Below are 13,172 nucleotides of genomic sequence, written 5' to 3'. Positions count from 1 at the left end.
GGGGGTGATTCAAACTTTTATTAGGGAAGGGGTTAAATGACCTTTATTAACACTTTTTTTTTACATTTTTTTTGCAGTGTTATAGGTCCCATAGGGACCTATAACACTGCACACACTGATCTCCTATGCTGATCACTGGCGTGCATTAACACGCCTGTGATCAGCATTATCGGCGCTTGACTGCTCCTGCCTGGATCTCAGGCACGGAGCAGTCATTCGTCGATCGGACACCGGGGAGGCAGGTAAGAGCCTTCCCGGTGTCCGATCAGCTGTTCGGGACGCCGCGATTTCACCGTGGCGGTCCCGAACAGCCCGACTGAGCAGCCGGGTCACTTTCACTTTCACTTTAGAAGCGGCGGTCAGCTTTGACCGCCGCTTCTAAAGGGTTAATACCGCACATCGCCGCGATCGGCGATGTGTGGTATTAGCCGCGGGTCCCGGCCGTTGATTAGCGCCGGAACCGACGCGATATGATGCGGGATCGCGGCGCGATCCCGCTTCATATCGCGGGAGCCGGCGCAGGACGTAAATATACGTCCTGCGTCGTTAAGGGGTTAAAATACAAAAAACAGCGCTACACAAGTAAGAACCAAAACCCAACTGGAAATACTAAAATAAAACTAGAACAGGAATTGAAAAACTCAGACTCAATGAACACACAGAGCATATTCTATAGTCGGAATCATACTGCAAAAGCTAGGGTGTTACGCCGAGCGCTCCGGGTCCCCGCTCCTCCCCGGAGCGCTCGCAGCGTTCACCTTGTCGCAGCGCCCCGGTCAGACCCGCTGACCAGGAGCGCTGCATTAATGTCTCTGGCGGGGATGCGACCCGCGAAGCAGGACGCGCCCGCTCGCGGTTCGCATCCCAGTCTTCTTACCCGACCTGTCCTCCGTCAGTTCAGTCCCTGTGCGCGTGGCGCCCCTCCCTAGGGTGCGCGCGTGCCGGCTCTCTGCGATTTAAAGGGCCAGTGCGCCTCTGATTGGCGCCTGGCCCAATTAGTGCATACACCTGTGTCCTAGCCTATATTACCTCACTTCCCCTTCACAGCATCGCCGGATCTTGTTGCACTTGTGCCAGTGAAAGCGTTCCTTGTATGTCCCAAGCCAGTGTTCCAGACCCTCTGCCGTTGCCCCTGACTACGCTACTTGCTGCCTGCCCTGACCTTCTGCTACGTCCGACTTTGCTCTTGCCTAATCCCTTCTACCGCGCCTATCTCAGCCGTCAGTTGGGGTTGAGTCGCTATCGGATGGAACGACCTGGGTGTTACCTGCTGCAGCAAGTCCATCCCGCTTTGCGGCGGGCTCTGGTGAAAACCAGTAACCCCTTAGACTCCGTTCCCCTGGTACGGCCCACGTCATCACCCCACTGACACAGAGGATCCACCATCAGTATCCTCACAGTACCCGGATCCTGACATAGGGATCATTAAAGAGAGGTTGACTAATTAGGAACACTAACTCGAAATTAGCCAAGAGCTGAACAGCCATAACCAGCTGATCTAGAGTAATAGATCAGCTGCACAGCAACTTATAGACTAGAATAGCAGGATGATTCCTGATATTTGTAACACAGCGAAGCACAAGAAAGCTGGCTCTGTTGGGTAACGGTTGCTACACCAGTCAACACTAATTGTTTACCCAGTGTGACATTTATTGTACTGTGTACTAGTACTAAATGTGTCACATCGGGTGGGAATAAGTGCAGCCCTAGCTTACCTACTGCCACTCCCCCTGCCTACTTGACGATCTACCCTAAGTGACAGATCCTCTACTGGTCAACAATACCAACTCTGGATATGTGCACGGCATAGCAAGGTCAAAATAATAAAACAGAACACAGTACAGAAATCATGGGTTAGGTAAAGACACAATGGGTTAAACAGACAGACATAGAATGAACAAACCGACAGACAAGAGATATCAGACAGATCAGGTCAAAACCAGAACAGCAGCAAGGTACTAAACATGCAGAAGGAGTAGTCAAAGGCAGGCAAAAGGTCAGACCAGATGAACTACAAGACATATGAACAGGCAAACCAAGATCAGAACCAGGAGAACTACAAGGTACAGTACAGCAGGCAAAAGAATAGGTATTCAATATTCCTGCTGATTGGCCTGGCTAGCAACACTTCTCATTTGCCGGAGCAGTCACGTCAGAATATGATCAGCGACTCAATGACTCCCAGGGATATTGCCACCGCTAAATGCCGCCCAACAACAGCTTAAAGGGGTACTCCGCTGCTCAGAGTTTGGAACAAACTGTTCCAAACGCTGGAGCCGGTGCCTGGAGCTTGTGACGTCATAGCCCTGCCCCCTCATGACACCCCGCCCCATAGACTTGCATTGAGGGAGCAGGGCGTGATGTCATGAGGGGGCGGGGCTATGATGTCACGATCTCCCTGCTCCAGCTTTCGTAACAGTTTGTTCCAAACGCTGAGCAGCGGAGCACTCCTTTAAAGGGGTTGTGCGCTGCCCTGGCTTTTGGAGCTCCACACGCAGCGTCCGGAAGTTCATTACTCCGAACGCTGTGTGTGGGCTTCCGTGTTCGCGGCCGCCGGGCGTGACGTCATGCCCGGCCCCCTCGTGACGTCACGCCTGCCCCTTGAACGAAAGTCTATGGGAAGGGGCCGCTGTCACGCCCCCTTCCCATAGACTTTGGTAGAGGGGGTGCGCGTGACGTCACGAGGGGGCCAGGCGCACAGCGTTCGGAGTAATGAACTTCCGGACGCTGCGTGCGGAGCTCCGAAAGTCAGGGCAGCGCACAACCCCTTTAAGCTGTGAAAACAACTCTGGAACCTGAACAGTTTGTTACAATATATTTCTATTTGATAAATGATTGTAAATAAATGTTTTTAAAGGAAACTCCTTTAGCTCTCTACTTTTCTGACAGTCTTATAAGCTTTAGTACTGTTTTTGTATGTATTCCATATTGAGAAATATGGGTATTTGCAATGATTCATATTTTTCAGAGTCATATTCATGGATAGATGAGTTATAAAATGTCAGATCTTATGCATTATTTTGTAAACAATTTAATGATATAAACCATGGAAGCGAGTTAAGATGGAACTAACCGGCTACTGTATTTATAGAATTTGCCCTTCATTTGCTTTCTCCTCGCTGTTCATTAAATAATAATACTAACACATCCTAATCAATAGAGGTGAAAAAAGTTCAATCTTTGAGTCGACCATAATATTTAAACCTATAGACTGCTCCTAAATGGTTGGACTCGTCATATGTACTAAAAAAAAAGAAGTTAGAAAAGTTAGATTCTTCATCAGACAAACAAAAATGTTAGAAATGAAATGGGTTGTATTGCCCCACAAAATATTTAGTTATAGACTTAGTCTGGTTTAAAAATAACAAACGTTATAGTAACCTGCCTGATGCAGTGGCGGGTCCTGTCTGTGTGGCGCTTCCAGCTTCTGTTAATTATTCCTCCCCTGTAATCATTATACTATATTTAACACTATATAACTGCAGGTTTGGTGCATAGTGGCCGGGCCCTGGAGGGAAAACCGTTTATGGGGTACATCGGTTTGGGATACATAATCCCCTATCCTCAGTGTTCTAACAGGAGGAGTTGATTTCAGATACATATAGGATGTAATGTCTCTGAAGGTTACATCAGTTTTGGAACATTATTAGAGGAGCAGCTGAGATCAGCCACATATGATGTAAGATACATACTCTGATTGAGTGACTGTTACAAATGGGGAGCACAAAGGTCGATTTTGGATCCTATTGTTTTTAATATATTCATGCATGACCTTGTAGAAAGGTTATATAGTAAAGTATCAATCTTTACAGATGATACTACGCTCTGAAAAGTGGTTGACACAATAGAGGACAGTGCACTTTGTATTGTAGATAACACAATAAATGACAGTGCTCTGTGTACAGTAGATAACACAATAGAGGAAATGCACTGTGTTTAGTAGATAACACAATAGAGGTCAGTGCACTGTGTATAGTAGATAATACAATATATGACAGTGCACTGTGTATAGTAGAAAACACAATAGAGGACAGAGCACTTTGTATAGTAGATAACACAAAAGAGGGCAGTGCACTGATACACATGGCTCTGAATAGGTTGGAGGTTCAAGCTGAGAAGTTACAGATTAGGTTCAACACTGATAAATGAAAAGTTATGCACATGGAGGGGAAACATCCAGGCTGGGATTATATATTATAAGGGAAAACACTGGGGATGAGTGACATGGAAAAGAACTTAGAAGTTCTAGTTAACAGTAAATTTAGCTGTAGTGACCAGTTTTAGGCAGCTGCTTCCAAGGCAAATAAAATCATGGGGTGCATCAATAGAGGCATAGATGCCCACGACAAGGAAATTATTCTACCACTGTACAAATCCCTAGTCAAACCACACATAGAATACTGTGTACAGTACTGGGCACAAACAAAAAAAAAAAAAAAAAAAACATCTACAATGATAAATTCTCCCTGCTGAGCACAAGACGACATAAAATTCTTAGAACCTGGAGCCACATCGATGTAAACTATAATGTTTCAAAAAGTGACCCTTTAAGACCTAATGCACACACAGAGTCCAGTTTTACACAATGACAATATTTTTTCTGTTTATGGAATTGAGCAGAACAATCCTCCATGTTTTATCCTATACATTTCTTAGACTGTATTTTGCTTCTCATTGGAGCAATGTGCACTTTGTTTAATTAAAAATGTAATAAAAAAAACTGTTACAATGCACACAATATGCAAAGTCGGGGCAGATGTCACTGCACTCTCTTAAGAAATGATACCCATTAAACCCATAAATTAAGCTAAACAAAGCCTTTCTGGGAAATGATCGTGTAAGTCACATATCAACACCCTGAACAGTAAACTGTAGACAGTTTAAAGGGAATCTGCCAGCTGTATTTGCTGCTAAGATCTGCAGACACCTTTGGATAGCTGTCAGGGTATAAAAGATAACTGTACCTTTCCTGGAGCTGATGGTGGTTGCCAAACTTAAAAATTGCCTATTTATTCTCTATTCCCAAAGGATAGGGGATAAGATGTCTGATTGAGGGGGGAGTCCAGCGGCTGGGACCCCTGAGATCTCCGGGCTGGCACCCCAGTGTTCTGAACATCTATTTTTAGAATGCCAGCTTTGGGCTTCCACGTTCGTGATGTCATGCCAAACACCCTCCATTCAGGAGCCATTGTGCCAGCCCAGAGATCAAGGGGGGTCCCAGTGGCCGAACCCCCAGTGATCAGACATACCCTATCCTTTAAGCAGCTCGGCTCCGCCTCCTTGACACTTGCTTTAGAAATTATAAGTTTGGCGGCCACCATCCGCTCCAGGAAAGGTACAGTATTTTTTTATGTACTCGAACAGCTATCCAACATTATCTGCAGCTTATATAAGCAATTACAACTGATTCCCTTTAAACACAACTATGTATTTGCTTTCTGAAGCAATTATAAAGACCCATTGTCTTTCATATAATTTTCACATAATGGTATTTCCTTTAAACCAAGTATATTTTGTGATCTGCAAACCATATGGAATGACCATCTCAAGCTATGCAGTGAAAAGTCGATTCACTCACATAACCTGACAGGGGAAAATAGCTGAGAACAACTGATTGGTTATTTATAGGTTATATGCTCAGCAATGGCTTCTAACAGTGAAGAGCCTATTATAAAGTTACGGAAAGTTTACTGCTCAGTTATTTATATGTCGTATTCCTGGAGTACATATTACACTTCAGCAACAAAGCCCTGCACCATCTGCACCGAAGAACAGTTCACTGTACACCTGATAAAGTCTGACAAAGTCTTTCTTTATTTCTTCACTTTTTAGTCTTATCCTATATTTATATATCTCTGAACAAAAGTTTGGACAGCACCAATATAATAGGTCAGTTGTCTCCAAACTTTGGCCCTCCAGATGTTGCAAAACTACAACCCCCAACATGCCCAGACAGCCACTGTAATAGATGAGCAATTTTGATGAACAGGCTTTTGCAGTCAAGGAACTACAACTTTATTTTTAATGCATATTTACATTTTTTATTTTTTTTATTTATGTATTAACCCCTTCTCGACCCATGACATACATGTACGTCATGGGTCGGGTGGGCGGACATGACGGGGACCTGTGGGTCGGGTCCGGGTTATGACCGGGAGATGTCCGCTGCTATCAGCAGCTGACATCTGCTTGTACTGACGGACATCGGAGATCGCTCCGATGTCGGTCATTTAACTGGTTAAATACCGTGATCTATTTAGATCACAGCATTTAAACATTAAATGCCACTATTCCCTGGTGTCTGGTGGTCCCACAGCCCCCCGATGATGTAATAGTGGGATGGCTAGGGGAGCCCGAGGCCTTACCTTGTCCTCGGCATCTTCCCTGGCTCTGTGATTGCTTAAAGGGGTACTCTGCTGCCCTGCTTCCGGAGCTCCGCTCCCCAGCGTCCGGAAGTTTATTGTTCCGAATGCTGTGTGCTGCCTTCCGTGTTCAAGGCCGCCGGCTGATCACTGGGGGTCCAACCATATGGGGACCCGGCATTACTGCGAGTCTGCCCGGCTAATGCGCATATCGTCGACCTCACGTGGATAGGGGCTAAGTGTCTATAGCTGCAGATCTCCTTTATTAATGACCAAGGCCAATTTTTCAAATCTGTTCTGTGCCTCTTTAAGTGGTAATACCTCTGACATGCTTTTACTTAGCGACACGATTCTGAGATAATTTTTTCATGACATATTGTACATACTGCATTTTTTTGTGAGAAACTCCAAAATATTGTGAAAATTTTTGGTGTTTTTAAAAATAATTTTTATGGCATTTACTGTATGGTAAAATTATGTTAAATACAAAATTTATATAGCTTTTTTATGTTCTTTTTCCTTTTCATAACAAAATCATTTTTTCCCCTTTTGTGTTGTCATGTTTTGACAGCCATAACTTTTTTATTTTACATCCAACCGCATTGTTTGAGGTTAATTTTTGCGGAACAAGCTGTACTTTTTATTGGTACCATATTTGTGATTCATGGTACCTTTTTATTTTATTTTACGTTTTGACCAAAATCACCGTGCGGGATAAGTAAGGTTGGGTTCACTCTGCATAAAATTCATCTCATATTTAATTTTAGCATCTGCCACTGATGTAGCTCAGAGTGCTGCTCCGTCAATCACTTACCAGTCTATCACTGAACGGCCAGTGATTGGTGGAGCGATACTGTGAGCTACAACATGGCATGGCAGGATGGTAATGATGACATTATGGGTAGCGGATGACCTTAAAGCTGCTGAGGAAAAGTCCTATGGAGGACTTGAAACACATCCAGCTCCACGATTAATGCCACATTATCCAGCCTCTATATAGGAATATAGACATTGCGCACATACAGCATTCGCTGAGCTTTAATAGTTTATGCGCATTGCCACGGCCTCGAGGAAACCACATACCCTCTGACTGCACTGGGGAACACACTCTCAGCCTTCTAAGATCGGACCATTCATTACTGCTGTAATATTTGAGGTGGCCGAGTCTCTAACAGCATATGCTACACATAACAAAACCGGAATCCTGACCACCATCTCCACGTATTGTACGCAAATCGCTAAAATCAAAGGTCCACAGAAGCGCTGCAGTCCCCTCTATTGAAGCCCACCACTACTCCTGTGAGACGGCCGAGTCTCTAAGCGGCGATCCTGATTCAGCTCTACAGTACTGCAAGTATACTTTACTAAACATTGCTACATTGCTACACTGCTAGTATACCAGTCATTACTGCTACTGTTACCATGTACTAACTGCTACATTAATACCAACAGATACTATTCATTCTACAAGGAGTGCATTGTACAGCTTATTTGCTGCACCTTATATATTTATTTTGTTCAAAAGACTTGTGCAAGAACAGTTATATTAATATATCCTTATAGGCTGGAGCACCCACAGATGTGGGGCTTATTTACCCTATCTTATTCCATCTTTTATTCTATATTTTAATTTTAACCCAATTTATTCCGTGTTATTTATGTGACTTAAAATTTTTATGATCAATTTATTGTATTTTGTGTCCCCGCACATTACATATTTAAATCATTAATAAACATTTATCCAATATTCTAGATCCTGAGCCTCAATTTTCTTTATTTATTATGGGTAGGTTGTCAGATTTTTTTATGCCAAAAGTAGGATTGTCATTGTAGTGCATGATGATGGTTGTAGTGTCAGGAATGGAGCAACCCTTTAATTATATGACAGTTCCCACAAACCACTACTTCAAAGCTCCGGGAAAATAATACCTCAAAAGCCAGGTGATGCAAATCCAATACAGAAGAAACACACTTGTGATGTTACATGGGACACAGTACTACATGTACACTTTAGAAGTTGAGAAGTAACTGGTAACTTGTCACTGTCGCAGTGCTGTTTTTTTTTTTTTATTATTTATTTCAATTCTGCCCTAACAGTGAATGAAAACCGTGACACAAACGCTCAACAAACTTTTCATAAAGTTACAAGCAAATACAAGAAACTTTATAAAATGTATTAAAATACACTTTTCTCCATTTATGAGCTACTGCATATGCCTTCTTCTTCCTACACTGATCGTGCCCTCATGAGTCACTGCAAAATCCACCTTGAGAGATGAGATGGATTCTCAGCTCACTGAAGGATCAGGTTGCATACTGTGCACAAAGGGAGGAGAAGGAAGATGAGGGAGGAACTGCATTGAGAGCCTGCAGAATGGAAAACTGTACAAAATGCCATATACACATTACATAGTGGCCATAAATAGTTCTATTCTGCATGTGCACACAGGGAAGCTTACTCTGAAGGTCACCTATAAATGACCGATGCACTATAAACACTGAAATCAATACCTTTCACCATGCTAAGGGCTTCCTGCATCTTGTTAATGTCAGCCCCAGTAACACAATCGCCAGGTCTGACTGGAAAATCGAGACAGTTCCCAGCGCTTGTCTAGTCACACTGTGGCAGATCTCTCATAAGCCATGCCTGTGCTCTCTACATGATATTCCATCATTCAGAAATAAAACAGTTAAAGTATTACTCTCGTAAGGGGACTAAAATAATGTCCTAAAAATAATAAAATGCTGGGACAAAAATGCATACAATAAATAAATTTCATGAACGTCCCAAAAAAAATCTGTAAGGCTGTGTTCACACTTATAATTTCCGACATATTTTAAGCGCACTCAGTTGAGATACTGTGTATCTCCACACTTGAAAAAGATCTAAAACTGCCTCAATGATCATAAAGTGACAGCATATCATAGCCATCCAGGGGCCTATGGGTCTATATATTTTAAAATCCACTAAATTCTATTAAAAAATCTCAATCCTTCCAGTACTGCTGTATACTACAGAGGAAGTTGTGTAGTTCTTTTCTGTCAGACCACTGTGCTCTCTGCTCTCTGTCAATGTCAGGAACTGTCGGTGTCAGCAGAGAGCACTGTGGTCAGACAGAAAAGAACAACTCAACTTCCTCTGTAGTATACAGCAGCTGATAAATACTGGAAGGATGAAGATTTTTACATAGATGTAATTCACAAAATCTGTTTAACTTCCTGGAGCCAGTTGATATGAAAAAAATTGTTTTCCTCTGGAATACCCCTTTAGATCCGAAGCGTATTTTATGCTGTGGATCTGCCGGTGACCCGACCCGTATTTTGCCCCATGTATTGTGCCCCAAACCCAGTCCCCCACGCCCAGAGCCCTGACCGGCTCACAGTGGCAATCCGCTGATTCGAGCAGCCACCCTGGGGCCTGCGAGTCGTCAAGTGCACTTTGACACCACAATGTAGCTGCAGTGTCTGAGTACACTACGCTGCGGATCTGTTACGTGTGACCCCTTAAAGTTTTTTTTCCGGTTATGTAAAGCTTATTCCCCAGCAATCTCTAGAACAGGACCTCTGAGCGCTCTGGTCCCCACCTTCTGAGACAGACTGGTCTTGGGAGCGACAGTTGAGGCAGGACAATGCTGTTGCCAGTGATTCGTGTCACTCCTGACACCAGTTCATCTTGGAAGGTGGAGGCCTCTGAGGTAAGAGACTGCGATTGCGGGGGGTCCCAGCCCTCACGTCCTGGGACTTAAGGATCAATGGCGTACCTGTATGCCCTGGACATTTTCGTTCACCGACGGTAACTGGGCGGTGAACAGAACAGGGTGCCTGCTGAAATCGTTCAGCAGGCATCCCGTGCTAACGCCTGGGGGGGGGGGGGGGTCAGTTCAGACTGACGATTCTGGGTCCCTGTAGGGATAAGAGTGAGGTGGCAGGGGTGCCACCCCTCCTATCCCTGCTATTTCTTGGTCAGTCAGAAACGACCGACCAATAGCAGATCGGGGGCGGGGGGGCATCAAAGTTCAGCTCCCCCGCTGTGCCCACCCACGGTAGTCACTTACCGATCGGCGGCAGGCGGTGATCCTCCTGAAGGTGCGGCGGGCGGTGATCCTCCTGGCGACGCGATCCTGCTGGTGAGTAGTTGCCTAGCAACATCTGGAGGGGCACAGTTTGGAGACCACTATACAGTGTTCTCTAAACTGAAGCCCTCCAGATCTTGCAAAATTACAGCTCCCAGCATGCCCAGACAGCCGTTTGCTGTTTGGGTATGCTGGTATTTGTAGTTTTGCAACATCTGGAGGGCCACACTTTGGAGATCACTGTGCGGTGGTCTCTAAACTGTGGTCCTCCAAATCTTTCATAACTACAACTCCCAGCATGGACGAATAGCAAACGGCTGTCTGTGACCCCCATTTTGGAAACTACACCCCTCGCGTAATGTAATAAGGGGTACATTGAGCATTTACACCGCACAGGTGTCTGACAGATTTTTGGAACAGTGGTCCATGCAAATGAAAAATTAAATTTTTCATCTGCACAGCCCACTAAAGATCTGTCAATCACCAGTGGGGTGCAAATGCTCACTGCACCCCTTATTAAATTCTGTTAGGGGTGTAGTTTCCAAAATGGGGTCACATGTGGGGGGGGGTCAACTGTTCTGGCACCACAGGAGGGCTTTGTAAACGCACATGGCCCCCGACTTCCATTCCAAACAAATTCTCTCTCTAAAAGCTCAACGGACATCCATATATGGGGTATTTCCATACTCAGAAGAAATGGTGTTACAAATTTTGGGAGGCTTTTTTTCCTATTATCCCTTGTGAAAATGAAAGGTTGGAAGAACACCAGCATTTTAGTGAAAATTTTTTTTTTTTCATTTTCACGTCCCCTTTTAACAAGAGTTTGTCAAGCACCTGTGGGGTGTTAAGGCTCACTACACCCCTTGTTACGTTCCTTGAGGGGTGTAGTTTCCCATATAGTGTGCCATGTGTTTTTTTTTGTTGCTGTTCTGGCACCATAGGGGCTTCCTAAATGCAACATGCCCCCCAAAAACCATATCAGTAAAATTCACTCTCCAAAATCCCATTGTTGCTCCTTCTCTTCTGAGCCCTCTAGTGCGCTCGCAGAGCACTTTACATCCACATATGAGGTATTTCTTTACTCGAGAGAAATTGGGTTACACATTTTGCTGGGCTTTTTCTCCTTTTACCCCTTGTAAAAAATTTAAAAAAATGGATGTACAAGAACATGTTAGTGTCCACTTTGCTGCTATTCCTGTGAAACACTATAGGGTATTTCTAACATAAAGACCCTCAAAATCCCTTCAAAACTAAACTTGTCCCTGAAAAATTAAGATTTAGAAATTTTTGTGAATTTTTTTTAAATTGCTCCTAAACTTTGAAGCCCTCTAATGTCTTCAAAAAGTAAAAACATGTCAACTTTATGATGCAAACATAAAATAGACATATTGTATATGTGAATCAATATATAATTTATATGGCATGTCCATTTTCCTTACAAGCAGAGAGCTTCAAAGTTAGAAAAATGAAAAATGTTAAATTTTTCATGAAATTTTGGAATTTTTCACCAAGAAATTATGTATCGATGAAAATTTACCACTAACATAAAGTAGAATATGTCACGAAAAAAATTGTCTATGACTCAAATTTGTAAGTAAAAGCATCCCAGAGTTATTAATGCTTAAAGTGACAGTGATCAGATTTGCAAAAAAAGCTGTGGTCCTTGAGGTGAGAATGGGCTTGGTCCTTGGGATTAAACTATTGGATACCCTACAAAATTGCTGGTAAACAGCCCTCCCTTCCTCAATGCTATGCTGCTGCTATGTACGAGCAGTAGCATGGCTGCACTGTCTTTTGCTGCTTCTGGTGCTGTCTATCTCTAAAAAGGGATACCAGATGTTGTACCTGATGCCAGAGATAGAGCGTATCAAATTCATTCAAAGATGCACAGCACCGAGAGCAATCTGCTACTGCCCATACTCAGCTGAGTATAGGCAGTAGCAGGAAGCGACGAGGTCATGTCTGCACTGCATGCTCGGCTGTTCATGACGTTGTGTATCTTTAAATAGCTGTACCCATTACCGTACCCATTAATCAAATACATTTCAAAATCTTATTGTAATGTTTGTTTATTTGTCTTTGTGTTTTTATGTCTTGGGGTCTGTTCAGACAATGATATTCTTGTCTGAGCAGTTTCTGTTCTAATTCTTCCTATGCTTGGTAGAGTTAATGCTAAGAGCCAATTGCAACTTGGGTGTGGCTATTTAAACCCTAGCTTTTCTGCACTCTGGTTGCTGGTGATTATGCACCTTGTATATAGTGCTACTCTGACCATGTCTGCTTAATCATGCACTTTGTATTTATTTTGTAATGTTTCTGTGTATTTAACCATGGTTAATAGGGTTTATTATAGATATTAGTCTGTGGTACATTTGTCGTTTTTTATGATTATTGTATGTCTGTTCTTGGTCTGTGTTCACACTGTGAGTATCCTGACCTGTGTCCCTTCACGTTGTGGAGTTTGATTTTGTGGAGTCTGTTCAGACTCATCCGTTTCTCAGCTTAGTGTTCTGTGTATTATATTTCTGTTTCCTTCTAGGTCTAGTATCCTGATCACACAGTGGAGTGTGCCCGCTGGCTAGAAGTCTATCTGTAGTTATTATTGTTGTCTACTCCTTTTGTGGAGTGGGGTGTCCAGTGTGTTTCTGTTCTGTGTCCCAGTGTGAACAGTATTCTATGTTCCTGATCATTTCGGTGTTTAGCATTCAGTTCTTCTGTTTATCCCTGATTCTTTGTT

The sequence above is a fragment of the Hyla sarda genome, chromosome 11, assembly GCF_029499605.1.
Source record: "Hyla sarda isolate aHylSar1 chromosome 11, aHylSar1.hap1, whole genome shotgun sequence".
Classification (NCBI taxonomy): domain Eukaryota; kingdom Metazoa; phylum Chordata; class Amphibia; order Anura; family Hylidae; genus Hyla; species Hyla sarda.
Note: the sequence above shows the minus strand (reverse complement) of the source record.